This window comes from Symphalangus syndactylus, chromosome 1 (genome assembly GCF_028878055.3).
Source record: "Symphalangus syndactylus isolate Jambi chromosome 1, NHGRI_mSymSyn1-v2.1_pri, whole genome shotgun sequence".
NCBI classification, from domain to species: Eukaryota; Metazoa; Chordata; class Mammalia; order Primates; family Hylobatidae; genus Symphalangus; species Symphalangus syndactylus.
Window position 1 is genome coordinate 145,136,165 of NC_072423.2, and position 16,206 is coordinate 145,152,370.

Genomic DNA, 16,206 nt, shown 5'->3' on the forward strand with positions numbered 1-16,206 from the left:
CTTCTCTTCTCACTTCATTTCATTCATTTGATCTTCAATCACCGGTACCCTTTCTTCCAGTTGATCGAATCGGCTACTGAAGCTTGTGCATTCGTCACATAGTTCTCGTGCCATGGTTTTCAGCTCCATCAGGTCCTTTAAGGACTTCTCTCATTGGTTATTCTAGTTAGCCACTCGTCTAATCGTTTTTCAGGGTTTTTAACTTATTTGCGATGGGTTCGAGCTTCTTTTTTTTTTTTTTTTTTTGAGACAGAGTCTTGCTCTGTCGCCCAGGCTGGAGTGCAGTGGCGCCATCTCTGCTTACTGCAAGCTCCGCCTCCCCGGTTCACGCCATTCTCCTGCCTCAGCCTCTCGGAGTAGCTGGGACTACAGGGGCCCGGCACCACGCCCGGCTAATTTTTTGTATTTTTAGTAGAGATGGGGTTTTACCGTGGTCTCGATCTCCACACCTCGTGATCCACTCGCCTTGGCCTCCCAAAGTGCTGGGATTACAAGTGTGAGCCACCGCACCCGGCCTTGAACTTCTTTTAGCTTGGGGAAGTTTGATCGTCTGAAGCCTTCTCTCAGCTCGTCAAAGTCATTCTCCGTCCAGCTTTGTTCCACTGCTGGTGAGGAGCTGCGTTCCTTTGGAGGAGGAGAGGTGCTCTGATTTTTAGAATTTTCCGTTTTTCTGTTCTGTTTCTTCCCCATCTTTGTGGTTTTATCTACCTTTGGTCTTTGATGATAGTGATGTACAGATGGCGTTTTGGTGTGGATGTCCTTTCTATCTGTTAATTTTCCTTTTGACAATCAGGACCCTCAGCTGCAGGTCTGTTGGAGTTTGCTGGAGGTCCACTCCAGTCCCTGTTTGCCTGGGTATCAGCAGCGGAGGCTGCAGAACAGCGAATATTGCTGAAGAGCAAATAGTGCTGTCTGATCGTTCTTCTGGAGGTTTCATCTCAGAGGGGTACCCAGCCGTGTGAGGTGTCATTCTGCCCCTGCTGGGGTGTGCCTCCCAGATAGGCTACTCGGGGATCAGGGACCCACTTGAGGAGGCAGTCTGTCCGTTCTCAGATCTCAAACTCTGTGCTGAGAGAACCAGTACTCTCTTCAAAACTGTCAGACAGGGACATTTAAGTCTTCAGAGGATTCTGCTGCCTTTTGTTTGGCTATGCCCTGCCCCGAGAGGTGGAGTCTACAGAGGCAGGCAGGCCTCCTTGAGCTGCAGTTGGCTCCACCCAGTTCGAGCTTCCTGGCTGCTTTGTTTACCTACTCAAGCCTCAGCAATGGCAGGCGCCCCTCCCCCAGCCTCACTGCAGCCTTGCTGTTCGATCTCAGACTGTTGTGCTAGCCATGAGCGAGGCTCCGTGGCTGTGGGACCCTCTGAGCCAGGCACGGGATATGATCTCCTGGTGTGCTGTTTGCTAAGACCGTTGGAAAAGCACAGTATTAGTGTGGGAGTGACCTGATTTTCCAGGTGCCGTCTGTCACAGCTTTGCTTGGCTAGGAAGGGGAATTCCTGACCCCTTGCACTTCCCAGGTGAGTCGATGCCTTCCCCTGATTCGGCTCATGCTGTTTGCGCTGCACCCACTGTCCTGCACCCACTGTCTGACAAGCCCCAGTGAGATGAACCCCGTACCTCAGTTGGAAATGCAGAAATCACCCATCTTCTGCGTCGCTCATGCTGGCAGCTGTAGATTGGAGCTGTTCCTATTTGGCCATCTTGGACTTATCACCATTTGATTCAGGTGTTTTGAGAAGCTTAAATGTATTTTTAGAATAAAATTATTTTATTCAATCCAATGACAGATACAACAATAACATTTCCACAAGTTTGTTTTAGTAAATAACAAAAACAATGACTTGAGTGCCTATGATTTATGAACAAAAGGGTATTCTTTATTTCCTTTTAAAGATATTTCAAAACATTTCTGAGAGTTCCTTAAAACTCATTTTATTTATTTCTTTTAATATTGCTGAAGAGGAGTTAATGTTGGTTTTATAATTTCAAATTTTAATACTTTAATTTACTGTTTACAATTTTATAATACATTATAGAGGGAATAGTAAAGGTCAGGCATGAGTATATATATATTTTTAATGAACTTAATTCTAAGAGGTTCTTTTCTAATCCTGATTTTACTTTTCAGATGTCACACAATTAGTAAATTATAGAGGCAAGATTCTTCATTGTTATTCGTATAAAAATTTTGTGTATAAAAATGAATGAATTATAAAATATAAAAATATTTGGTTCCTGGAAAACATTGAGATTCTACAGTTCATTTCTTATGTAAATAACACTGTTTCTTTATTGAAATAGTTTTTTACTACCTTATTTTAGAGGCCCTACCTTGCTCATTTTTCATGTTGTATGAATATAGCAAGGGATTTGAATGCAAGTTTATTTCAAGATGTAAATATAATCATGTCAGTAACCAGTTTTTTAACAATTCTCCTTAATCTGCCTTAGCTAGTAGTTATTTTACAAATTTAAGAAATGCAGTGTTTTTGTTATAGATTTTAAAGTCAGCCTGGAACATTTGATACACTAGTCTCCACTACTGTAAAACAAAATAAAACGAACAAATAAACAAAAATCTCTTCCATATGATGTAAAAACAGCCAGAGAAGATTCTTTGGTTGAGATAGTTTCATGTGAAGTGCAGTGTAAATTCGCTGTAAGCATTATGACAGGCGGGAAAGGACTAATTTACATTTTGAGAAAGCTTCTGCCTTGCAAAGGAATTTTCTTAAGATAATTTGTATTCATATCTAAATAATAAAAGGCTCAAGATTAAGCACTGCAATTGCCATTTATAGTGTAAAGAAAAATGCAATCTTGAGCCATTTATGTTCCATTATTTTTATTTTTCTGAATCATCATCTTCTTTGAACAATTATTCAAAAGATAGTGTTTTCTTTTTGTCCTTTGTAGGGTATCCTGCACTTTGGCTGATGATTAAAAACCTGCCATTTCCTTTCATCCTCATTAGCATACTCATTGTTCTCTTTAGTTGGGTGCTTTTTGGATGTCATCCTTGTCCTGCAGATAGCTGCAGGATTCCATCAGATCTGTTCAGGCACCTGAGCCTAATTAAGGAAGTTCTAACTTCTCTTTTTATCATAGATTTGGTAAATGAGGATGTTTACAGCTAAGTCTCTTAGGATTGAGTGAATACTTTAAAATGGATCAATGCTAAAGATCATAAAGCACATCACATATCCACATTACATATCTAATAAAAAGAAATAGAACATGACACATTTTCATGTAAGAATCTGTTCATGGTGCCCATGATGTGGTAGAGATTGCATGCCTTTTATAGAGTTACAGTTGGAATAATGTAAACTGCTACATTGTGAACTATAACAACTGAACTGAAAAAGAAAAAAAAGACAGAAACAGTCCTGGACAATGGAAATTGAAGAAGAGTGATTGGTATTTTTTGATCCTCTGGTTTCTCTGTGTCAGCTTCTCTTTGGTTACATCAAGTATCATTAGTATTATAATTGTAAGAACTCTGGCTAACGTAAGCAGCAAAGAAATGTGCTGGAAGAATATCTGATCCCTTAGAGAATCACTGGGGAGGCTGAAGAGCCCAGCTAGAGAAAAGGGCATGCAGGAAGCAAAGAATGCTAAGCACACAAGCCTGGAGCCTCCTCCAGTTAAGGAGGTTGCTAATAGCATGACCAGCACAGGATGCAAGATAATCAGTCTTCCGCTGGTCTCTCATTCTGGTCATTGCTATGAGTTGTTTATTACCTTGTTTAACATCTTCGTGTTATTTTTTTTTTTTTTTTTTTTTGAGACCGAGTCTCGCTGTCGCCCAGGCTGGAGTGCAGTGGCGCGATCTCGGCTCACTGCAGGCTCCACCCCCCGGGGTTCACGCCATTCTCCTGCCTCAGCCTCCCGAGTAGCTGGGACTACAGGCGCCCGCCATCTCGCCCGGCTAATTTTTTTTGTATTTTTAGTAGACATGGGGTTTCACTGTGTTAGCCAGGATGGTCTCGATCTCCTGACCTCGTGATCCACCCGCCTCGGCCTCCCAAAGTGCTGGGATTATCTTCGTGTTATTTTTTCAAGACTCAAAATCCAGGCAGGATTGAGTAATTGGCTTGACCTAGGTCACAGCCTACACTGCAGTTATCAAGGAACAGACAGAGAGCCCTTGGTGCTGTCAGCCTTGTGATGGGGAAATGGACCCTGCTTCCCCAAAAGGCATTTGCGAGGAGGGATTTGAAACTGGAAGGATCTCAAGTGTTGTTCAGTCGAAAGACCATGGCCCATGTCAGTCATCACTGTCGTGTCCACAGATAATGGAGTGTTGGAAAGAAGCTAACTGAAAAACAACCTGGGTTCTATTCAGATTCAGTTCTTAGCATTGTGTGACCTTCTGTGAGCCTGGGTGTCCTCAGTTTTAAACTGGGATAATACCGTTTTGCCCACAATATCTCATTTCATTGTAAGGAGTGAAATAAGGTAATTTATGCAAGGTTCCTTTCCATTTCTTTTCATTAAAAAAAAATTACAGGTAGTAATGGTCTACCTGTGTGTGGAAAATACAAAGAAAAAAAGGAAAAAGTTAATAGTAACGATTTATTTGCTAAGAAATATATAAATGTGAGGTATGAGGTATTATCAGCAACATTTTTACTTACAAATATATTGAAAAGATACATATTTATTTTTCATTGTTTGAAAATTAAGACAAATGGATGAAAAAAACAGTGCTATGATAAATATGAAACAATTAGTAGAGCAGAAAATTAATGTTGAGGTATTCCCCTGCATTGGGGATTTTTCTTCCAATCCAACCACCCATTTTTGTGTGTGAGTGAGTTGACATTCTTATAAAACCCCAACTGTAGAAAGAAGTGACTGGTCTAATGATGGATCTTTCACCGAACATGACCCATCAGAACTAATTCCTAAAGCTTTTAACCTTGGAACCATCTATAAAATGTGCTCCAGGTCAAAAGCAATACTGTGTTGTATGCATCATTATTGAATATATATTCAGTGTGTCTGCTCATTGTGGTGCTGGGGGAATCACTGAAGCAGGAAAGGAAAGTCCACATCTTTAGCAAGTGCTTTTTCCATAGACGATTAAACATTCCTTCCTGGAAGAGATCAGGTATAATCGTTGTGCTGACAGATAACTGGCTGGGCCATGTCAGGAGTTTTCAGTATTTGTCTCTGCTATTTGCATATTAGAAACTCAGGAGTACCAGTATCCAGACCAGCTTGCTGAGTTTTCAGCCTCTGCTGTTTGCATATTGGAAACTCAGAAGCACCCGTATCCAAGTCGGCTTGTTGAGAAAAGCCTACATTGTTCAGCCCATGAACCACTTCAGCCTCCTCTGCATGGCCATTTCCCATATGCTATGGCTAGGGCAAAAGCTGACTGACTTTCACCAGACAGGTCATCTTGTCAGCCAGATTATTGACTCTACATAGTGGATGCTGTCTAGTGGACATTTGCACAGAAAATGGATGTTTTCACATTGTTGCCCATTTTGAGAGTTTCAGCCACATATCATTACCCCAGAATCACAATCTTGCAACATTAACATTTGATGGTGACCCTGATGTCACCAGTTCTCCCAGAGATGCAATATTGTTTTTGGATTACCGTCCTGGTGGGGAGGGGTCGTTTCAGTGGCTTCCATTTGGTCCTTCTACCATAAGAGTTTTCAATCCATAGATCAGGAAATGAATATGGATTCTGCCAATAATTAAATATATATCTTCTTAGTTCGCATTTTGTATCTGTAGAAATAACCGCCAGTTGGGTCTACAGTTCCATAGGAGTTACTATGAGATGCAATTGGGTCAAGACTTTCCATAGTGCTCAGGATGGTCAGAGTTCTGAGCCTCTATTAATAAGCCCCAGTACGTAGCTTTGTTTTTTGACTGAGGGGACCTCTAGACATGGCTTCAAGAAAGGTTTTATAATATAGCCCTTGTTAAGAACTGAAATGTGGTCCCCAAATCCTAGCCCTGAACACCTCAGGATGTGACTGACTGTATTTGGTGATGAGATCTTTAAAGAAGTAATTAAGCTAAAATGAAGCCATTAGGGTGAGTCATAATCCAATCTGACTAGTGTCCTTTTAAGACTAGGAAATTTGAACACATTAAAAAACACACCAGGGGCACTCATGCACAGAGTGAAAACCACATGAAGAAACAGAAAGAATGCAGGAATCTGCAGGCCAAGGAGAGGGTTCTCAGGGGAAGCCAGAGCTGCTGACACCTTGCTCTCGGTCTTTGAGACTCCAGAATTGTGAGATATAATTTTCTGACTTTTAAGCCACTCAGCCTGAGGTATTTTGTTGTGGCACCCAAGCAAATTAATACGATTCTGCTGCTATAACAAAGCAGCACTAACTTAAGTGGCTTAAAGTAACACAAATGAGTTATCTTACATTTCTACAGGTTAGATGTCCAAATGTGTCACCGTGGGCTAAAATCAAGTTGTCATTGTGGCTGCATTCCTTTCTGGATACTATAGGAGAAAATATATATCTCTGCCCTTTCCAGCTTCTAGAAGCCACCCACATCCTTTGTTCTGTGGTCTTCTTTTTTTCATCATCAAAGTCAACAACCTTGCATCTTTCTGGCCATCCTTCCCTCATCACATTATTTTCTCTGCATCTCTTCTGCCTCCCTCTGCTACTTTTAAAGATCCTTGTAATTGAATATAGTTCACAGTTACTCATATAATCCAGAGTAATTTGCCTATTTTAATGTCATCTGAACGAGCCCATTGTAACCATAATTCCATGTGTAATCTTAATTTTCCTTTGCCCTGTAATGTAATATTGTTCTGGGAGTTCAGATAAGGACACCTTTGTGAGGAGGGCATTAGTATGCCTACTCCAGTCCTAATAGCTAAGATGCTGGGTTGCTTCTCTAGGGGCCGATTATTGAAGAAGTAGTGGATTTTTGAACTGGTATAGTTTTCGAACTAAGATGTTATGAATCTCCACAATAATAACAGGTTATTGTATTCAAGTCTACTCAGCCAACTTGAACATTTTTGGATTATATAAGCCAAGTAACTCATTAAGAGGTCACCCAACATTCCTAGACCATAAATATTTATTTCATTTTTAGGTAATTAATATGGAGGATTCACTCTCCTCTGTCTCACAAATCTCCCACTAGCCTTACAGCCTGCCAAACCTAATCAGGACCCAGAGGTCAGGGGAGCCATTTAATTCTGTCCAAAAGGATCATCCTTTTGGAGAAAACAGAATGGTGAAGAGTGGATCTGGAGTGATAAATGAGAAAGGTTCTATCCCCTAACAGAAACCGGGAGACAGAAGTCTTATCCTTCCTCATGACTACTTTTCAAAGGATTGACTTTCAGGTCCTTGAAAAAAAATACTCCCAGGTTACTGAAGAAGACACTCTTAGGTGATAGGAAACATACATACATCTCAAAAGGGCAGAGAAATAATTCAATGTTGTAAGCCCTTTTTTAGTAACTGTTCTATTAAAGGAAGCCAGGAACGTATTGTCAGGTATTGGCTAGAACAAACAGTAAATTCACGGACAGCCCTGAGCTATCCTAGGCAGGAGCTCAAAAGGGGGTTGGGTGGTCTCAGAGATATGGCCTTGAGCTGCTAGAAGCCATGTTAAATTTTGGTGATTGCTTCTTGAAGAGTAGATAATAGAAAACAAAACAAGTTTGGTGTAGTCTCTCAGTGCAGGTGTTTGAGTGGAGTGTCCCTATCAATCATTTTTAGGGTTCTCATTACCAGATTAGAATTTGCCAATGAGTGGTGCTCCCAAGTGATTTGGGGAGCAAAAGAGAAAAACACATGTATTCTCTGATCGCAGGAAGATCAAACAGCAAATGACAGGTTTGAGCTTTGGAAGTGCAAACCAAAAAGTATCTGAGACAGGTCTCAATTAATTTAGATGTTTATTTTGCCAAGGTTAAGGACATTCCTGGAAAAAAAAACACAGAGTCACAGAAACCATCTCTGGTCTGTGACTTTCTCCATAGATGATTTTGAGGGCTTCTATATTTAAAGGGGAAAAGCTGGATGGAGGAGGGTATGGCAATCCACCTCTTGCAAGAGAAATGGAGCAGGTAGGGGAATAATCAATCACATATTCCTCTCTTGCTCGGTAAATCTACACTTTCATAAGGTAAGGTGAACATAAAATAGCTACCTGTGGAGATATTTAACCTTTTATCTGTAGCTATCTGCTTAGGAACAAAATGAAAGGCAGTTTCAGCTTTCAATTTAATTTCTTTTTTCTTTTGGCAGAGTAAATTGGGTTCCTGAGTTCCTATTTCCCTTTCACGAAGGCCATCCTGGAGCTTTAAGCAGTAGTTTATGGAGATATTTGGAGGGGAACTGAAGATGTATAGCATAAGCAATTATGATGTTTATGAAGGCTACGTGAGCCATGTGGCTTAGAACATCACAGAACATACATTCTAGTTCATGGTCTCTCACTAGCCAGGTGGCCCTAGATAATTTATTCAAGAGTCTTTAAGTTTTCTCATTGCAAAATAAAGAGGGTTTGCTATGAGAATAAAAGACGATGGAGCATGTGAAATTGCTATAAAGTCAATGGTATCCACCTTGCAACAATCCTTTTGGCTATAGCATAAATTCTTTTCTCTCATTTGGGCCCCTAGGCTGACATTCCATCATGATTTCACAGACTTCTCGGTAAGAATTTGCTTAATGCATTTTGCTCTGGCTTAAATTAATTGACACTTATACAACTTTGAAACTCATTAAAGTGCATGGGTCTTTCCTGCAATTCTGAAGCCATACTTCCCTAAACACAGTGCAATGTGCATTAATGTTTTTAAAATAGCACATAAAAGTGATCTCATATTCACTTTCATTTCCTTGCATTTTTGTATCTTCTTAGTTAACACATCATCACGAGGAAAGGGTGAATTGTCAAATGTTGCTTGCAGGAGACAGCTGATCTTGCAAGGAAATTAGTCATTCGTATTTTGGGCGTATGTTATCCATTCTACTTCCCTAACTGTCTAAGGACAGTGTGACTTTTAGGGTCTTAGATATGCTTACTTGCCTTTTAGTGTGAGGTTGTATATTATTCTAGCTAGGAGATGGGTTACATCTAACATTTGCTGTAGATACAGCTGTCGGAAGCTAAAGTTACCTGTAGTGTCTGTTTGTTGCCTCTACTGTATTTCGGTTCCCCTACAAACTTCCCTTTCAAAAAAAACCTTTCATGTCTTTCAGCTGTCATCCACTGTTATTATACTGGAGCTCTGTTGATGGACGGGTGAGATGTGGGAGCGGGCGGAGGTGTTCTATAGTCTTACGATTAAATCTCTGTCTTTTAGTGGGCCCTTTTCCCTGGACTATGACCTTCATGAGCGTTTCTGAACTTTTTTTTTTTTCCTTTTTCTCTGTGAAGTTGAACTGTAGCTGGAAGACTAGAGGGAGCGAGCATTGAATAGTTGCCCTTCAGCTGCCTAGCTAAGATAACGCTCTGATAAACTCTTTTCGCTGGGGAGTAGGCCTTTGTTACAGGAAATGCTCTATGTATATTTTAAAATCATTAGATTTCCCCTCTCTCTGCTAGGGACGTCAGGTGATATTTTTTGGTATATACTGTGAGAACCAAGTTGTATTCCTGGAAGTAAAGCCTGTAAGTGTTTAGGGGGCGCCTCGAAGACTGCAGCCCCCAGGAGGCTCCAGTGTTCACACTGGTCCATACTCAGCCTCTTGCCAAATTCCTGCTTAGGTGTTCCTGCGAGTTTGTGGTTCTACTTGCATCAGCTGCAGGTGATCTGATTTCTGCTGCGATGCTCTGTAATCTCCTCTCTCTCCCGGTTTCAGGCTGGTGGTTTCCTTGAAACCTCAATTCTCTGATGGGTCCAAGACATCATTGATTTTTAGTTTCTACAGCTTTTTTCGTGGTGTCGAGATATGAGTGATGACTTCCAAGCTCTTTAGATGTTGAAGCTGCAACTAGAAGTCTTCCATGAACTTTCTTTTAAAAATAGACAGTATAGCATAGTGCAGTGTTTCTTGAAAGAAAATAAATATATTGATCTCTATACCTTATTTAGTGTTGATATATTATTTTATTATAATTTTATTTTAAGATAGAGAAACACAAATTTAGACCTAAACACCATAAGCCTACAGTTCTTAACCAAGTTTTTGAAATGTAATGCATACGTTAATTAAATTTTAAAATCTCGCAAACACCACCAATTTAAGATTGTGTGGGCGAGCCAAAATATGATTATAGGTTTAACAGAAGGAAGATACTATTCAATTCTGATATTATCCTTGGTCTGCTTCTGTTTTTTGAATTCAATAATTCTCATATAGGAAAGTTCTGTTTAATAAGGCTATATAAAATGTTACTGGTACCTTTACAGTTTTCTGCTTAAGATTATTAAACAAAAAGCTCTGCCAAGATTCAATTTTTCTATGTCAATTTTAATAAAGAATGTTTTGATAATTCTGTAAGTGCTTTATAATCCCACAGCAGTGTGTGTCCATTGCAGCATTATTAAAATCTGCATTTAAATCACTATTTACTTATTGGTTTAAATTAAGAACATGAAAAATTTTATCTCGAAACCTTATCATATATATATCAAACAATAAATAAGTCATAATGTATTAACTATATATTATGACTCACAACCTGTTGTAACTTTAGACATACAAAAATACCTCTTAATGAGTGTAAAATGTTAAATCTTCTTTTGAGTTCAGTATACCTGTACCACAATGAGCCCTAGGACATTTGAATCAATTCTTTCAAGCCATTTGTGTATTTGGTTATGAATCTCTATTTGGTCCCTGGACATAATCTGACATAGACCTCATTCTAGACACATATATCCATAAGCAACAAAAACAAAGTAATTGGGATGCATCACAATAACTATGAACAAATTAACTCTCCACATGATCTGGAATTTGCCCATGTTTGTGGTTTGTTTTCTGTGTACCGTTTTTGATGGAGATATTATAGTCCCCTAATAACACATATACCTACTTCAGCTTAAGAAAAAACTGTGTTTTGCTAAATTTTGTAATCAGGCTGGGTTTAAATAACAGTTCTGATGACTCATAACTCTGTGATCTCGAGAAATTTACTTAACATCTCTAAACATTAATTTCTCAATTAGGGAAGTGATATGACAAATTTGCTGTGAAGTCAAATGAAAGAATGAATGCAAAGTCCCAACCCTTTAGACGTTACCTCTGTTCTCACTTAAACATTGGCTTGAACTGAACATTTTTTACATGGTTCCCTGCTAAAGGTGTTTTTACATATAGTAAGACCTAATAGATAATATTATGTTATATAATCTATAATTATTATATATAAAACTATATGAAATTATATAGTACCTATTTAGACATATAAAAAGCGAAGTTTTTTAATGAAAAATTAGATTGGCTGAAGAGTGTGGAAATCATCACATAGGGAAGTGGTTAGCATTGTGGATATATACCAAACAATATTACAGAGACATACTGAAAATAAAGCACACTGACAGAAAGAAACCTCATTAGGATAGAATTTTGGGAGGTTGGTGTCTTTGCTTGTTATTCCCAGAGTCTGACTTTGCTAATCATGTAGTATTGTCAGGGATATCTAAATTTTAAACTTGAGATTTTGTACAAAAGACCCTAAAAGGACTACATTTTAAAATAAGCATATACAAGTAATTGTAAAGGAACGAGTGTGAGTTTTGTAGTCTCCAGTTCCGTGTCAGTAAGAATTTGATGAGGAATAGCCGATAGCATTTATGCTGGTCCAGGCTGGATCAAATTGTGATCGTACTTCTAGTCTTAAAGCTGCCTGGTTAGAAATTATGCAGCTTACTTTGATGCCTGTCCTACTACTACTATTAGCCTTTTAGTGGTTACCTTAAGAATGACTGAATATTACTGTTACTTTGCATCTCTCAAAGGCCGTGGCCTGTTCCTGCATACTTTCTTCCAGATGTATTGTCTTCTGAAGGATGGTGCCCATGGGCATGGCAATTTGGGGCATTTTTTGGTAAGAAGCATGATTTCTCCTGTTTAGGCACGAAGAAGTGACTATGGAATATAAACTAAACACCTTCTCCCAGAATTATCAGTTGTAAAAGCTCGTTAATGTAATGTTGAACGTTTTTATGTGAGTCATACTTGAATTTCTTGAATGTGAGTAAATAACTGAGTTGAATTGTATAAAACCCTGATTGATGGCGGAAGGGAAAGAACATCCCTTTCATCTGATCCCATGCCTGAGATTCCTTCCCTCTACTCTACTACTGGAAATAAACAACTTGTCTGGCGCTCTAAAAATTAATGCTGTTATCATTATAGAGAGAACAGAAGTGAGTGCTTTTAGGTTATTACTTGTACTTTCTAAGGCATCATATTCTTTCTTCATGTGCTTTGTGTTTGAGACTAGGGATAAAGGTACAGGAAAAAGGATTTAAGAAAAAAACCCGAATCACTAAACATGGAGTCTTTTTTTTTTTTTTTTGAGACAGAGTCTCACTCTGTTGCCCAGGCTGGAGTGCAGTGGTGTGATCTCTGCTCACTGCAACCTCTGCCTCCTGGGTTCAAGCAATTCTGTGGCCTCAGCCTCCCGAGTAGCTGCAATTACAGAAGCATGCCACCACACCTTGCTAATTTTTGTATTTTATGTAGAGACGGGTTTCACTATGTTGGCCAGGCTGGTCTAGAACTCCTGACCTCAAGTGATCTAGCCACCTAAGCCACCCGAAGTGCTGGGATTACAGGCGCGAGCCACCATACCCGGCCAAACATGAAGTCTTTACTCAACATTATAGTAATATGAAAGAGGAGATCATAAGAATTAATGAATGTTTTAGAAGCATAGATTACTTACGAAAAAGGAAAGATCATGCCGGGCGCGGTGGCTCACCCTTGTAACCCCAGCACTTTGGGAGGCCGAGGTGGGCGGATCATGAGGTCAGGAGATCAAGACCATCCTGACCAACATGGCGAAACCTTGTTTCTACTAAAATACAAAAAATTAGCCAGGCGTGGTGGCACGCTTCTCTAGAACCCGGGAGGCAGAGGTTGCAGTGAGCCGAGATTGCGCCACTGCACTCCACCCTGGTGAGAGAGCAAGACCCCATCTCCAAAAAAAAAAGGAAAATCAATCTGCTGTAAATTACGTGCTTGTTTTCAACAGCCCTTGTTTCTTTTCCTTTTCACTTCTCTTTTTTTTTTTTTTTAAAGTGGCCTAAATGGGTTGAAGAGTGAGTTATCTGACAAATTTAGATTTTGCAAACCTGTGCATTGATGAGAGTGCTATTGAAACACATTAAGAAAGATTTTCAACACAGGAATGTGTCATTTCCTTTCTTCTTGTACCAAATGCTGAAATACTATGAGATAAAGATTTTAGGTTTCAGTTGTAAAGAGAGAGAAGTGGATAAATCAGTGCTGCTTTCTTTAGGACCAAAGGTAAAAAAAAAAAAAAAAGACTTATTTTAATGTTTTTTCCAGAATTGTTTCTATTGATTGTTATATGTCTACTCTGTGTGTGTGCATGCGTGTGTCTGATATATGATATATTTGTGTGTGTGTGTGTGTGTATATATATATGGTGAATGATTTCTAGTAGAATGCTTTATTCTATCAGCAATAATTTGGTTTGTTTTTTTCGATAATCAAAAAATAGAGATTTCTGCTAAATTTTCCGTGAGTGAAAAACATATATGTTCACAAATACACATGAAATACACTAAATGCTTTGTAGTTTGAACTGGCAAGGTGATTTTTTCATATAATTAAGCATATTTAGTTTAAGATATTGGCTTTATTCAAAGTATAATTTGATATATTTCAGTTATTCTCCTTTCATAACTTTTCATGGAACATTTTTGGCTTTAATCTAATGCCTTTTATTATCTTTCCTTGATTATATAGCAAATACTGACTGGGTATCTACTATATGCACTTCATTGAACTAGATGTGGGGAAAGGATACAAAAAATAAAATATAGTTCTTTTTGTGTTCAGAAATCTTATGATTTAAAACATATCCCCAAATATGCATAATGTAATTTGAGCACCTTAAGTACTATGAAAGTGCTATAGATAATTACTATGAAAGTGCTATAGATAATTACTATGAAAATATAGGCGAGGCCAAAATTACTTCCATGGGAAAAAAGTCTATCAAAAATAAATCTTCTTAAGGGAATTGAACAATGAGAACACATGGACCCAGGAAGGGGAACATCACACTCTGGGGACTGTTGTGGGGTCAGGGGGAGAGGGGAGGGATAGCATTAGGAGATATACCTAATGCTAAATGACGAGTTAACGGGTGCAGCACACCAACATGGCACATGTATACATATGTAACTAACTTGCACATTGCACACATGTACCCTAAAACTTAAAGTATAATAATAATAAAATAAATAAATAAATAAATAAATAAATCTTCATGGAGATGCTAGAAATCCGATTAATCTTGAAGACTAAGTAAGATTCACACAGCATATAATGGGAGGTTGGCATTTGCATTGACCAGGCAAAAATAGTTATAGAAAAACCATAGAACTGAGATTATGAATATTTTATGCAGTGATTAGCAGCTTTATGCAGTGGGTAGGAGCTGATCTTCTGGGAGTAGACTGCCTGTGTTCAAATTCCAGCTCCCCCGCTCCCTAGCTGGGTAACGTGACTAGTTACTTACACATTTCGGTTCCCTAACCTGTAAAATGGAGAAAATACTACCGTTTACCTCATGAAGATACTGTGAGAACAAAATAAGAAAAGCTCCTATTTTTTAAAAAATGGTATTTTAAAATAACAGGGATTCATATATTGATGGTTTTTTGTGTACCAGGCAATTTACAAAAATTATTTTTAATTCTCACAATAATTGTTTAAATTTTTATTGTGATCATATTTTACATATCTAAAGAAACTTCAATTCAAATAAGTTAAAATATTTGCCAAAGGCCACACAGCTAAGTGATGTCACAGTCAATACTCAAATCTAGATTTCACATTCAAAAGTTGATGCTCTTTATTCTTTTCTACAAACGATGAATATCAGTGATATCAGGCACAGTACAAATATTTCCATTTCTTACTAAAATCCTTCTTACAGACAGGTTCCTTAAGCATAAAGTTGTTAGTTTCACAAATAATCTTAATTTAATTTTCATTTTCTATACACATTCAACTGCTGTTACAAAAATCAAAGTTTTTATTTTATATAATAAGGAGGATCACAAGATTATTATTTATTCCAAATCTTGAAGATAAAGTTGACCTTAAGAATATGATGGGCCGGGCACGGTGGCTTACGCCTGTAATCCCAGCACTTTGGGAGGCCGAGGCGGGTGGATCACCTGAGGTCGGGAGTTCAAGACCAGCCTCACCAACATGGAGAAACCCTGTCTCTACTGAAAATACAAAATTAGCTGGGCGTGGTGGCGCATGCCTGTAATCCCAGCTACTCGGGAGGCTGAGGCAGGGAAATCGCGTGAACCTAGGAGGTGGAGGTTGTGGTGAGCCAAGATCACGCCATTGCACTCCAGCCTGGGCAACAAGAGTGAAACTCCATCTCAAAAAAAAAAAAAAAAATATGATAAAAAAACTAAATAGGGAAAAATCTTAGAAAAACAAATACATGTCAAGTATGAAAAGACAGATGGTAAATATGTATTAAATATAAAGACATTATTCACATGCACAGGTAAAAGAAACCTGAGGGGATGTATAAGCGGTGAATATGAATAGACAATAACCCAAGAAGAACAATATCTGACAAACAATTACAGTGAAATCTCTCTTACATTAATAATAAAAAATAAAAATAAAAACCACTTTTAGGTATTATTTAACTCTTACCAAAATCTAAATGATTCTAAAATAAGCTTTATTATTCAATGGTAGTGAATTTTCTTTGAAACTGCCATATTCATATATAAGTCTGGAATATTTATAAATTTATGTGATCTTTTTAAAGATCACTAAGGCAGTGGAGCCCAAGAAGTTCCAAATAGTTTTCCTTTCACTTTTTAGTTTCACATATGGTGAATTACCCTAAAGAAACATTTTAAAAGAAGCTGAATTATGAAAATAATGGCCAGGGGCAGTGGCTCACACCTGTAATCCCAGCACATTGGGAGGCTGAGGCGGGTGGATCACCTGAGGTCAGGAATTTGAGACCAGCTGGATGAACGTGGTGGAAA

General features: G+C 38.5%; 1 protein-coding gene across 6 annotated transcripts in view; it reads left to right on the forward strand.

Annotated features, from left to right (window-relative positions):
* MSR1 (macrophage scavenger receptor 1) overlaps window positions 1–16,206 on the forward strand; it is a 526,719-nt gene that overhangs the window by 424,149 nt on the left and 86,364 nt on the right. The window contains exon 1 of one of the 6 annotated variants that reach the window (XM_063613223.1): window positions 1,321–1,519. The exons of 4 other annotated variants lie outside the window; for them this stretch is intronic. The gene's annotated coding sequence lies outside the window, so the exon portion shown is untranslated. Of the gene's footprint in view, window positions 1–1,320; window positions 1,520–13,170; window positions 13,454–16,206 lie in introns of those variants that run through there. One more of the 6 variants, XM_063613215.1, reaches the window with a different exon arrangement.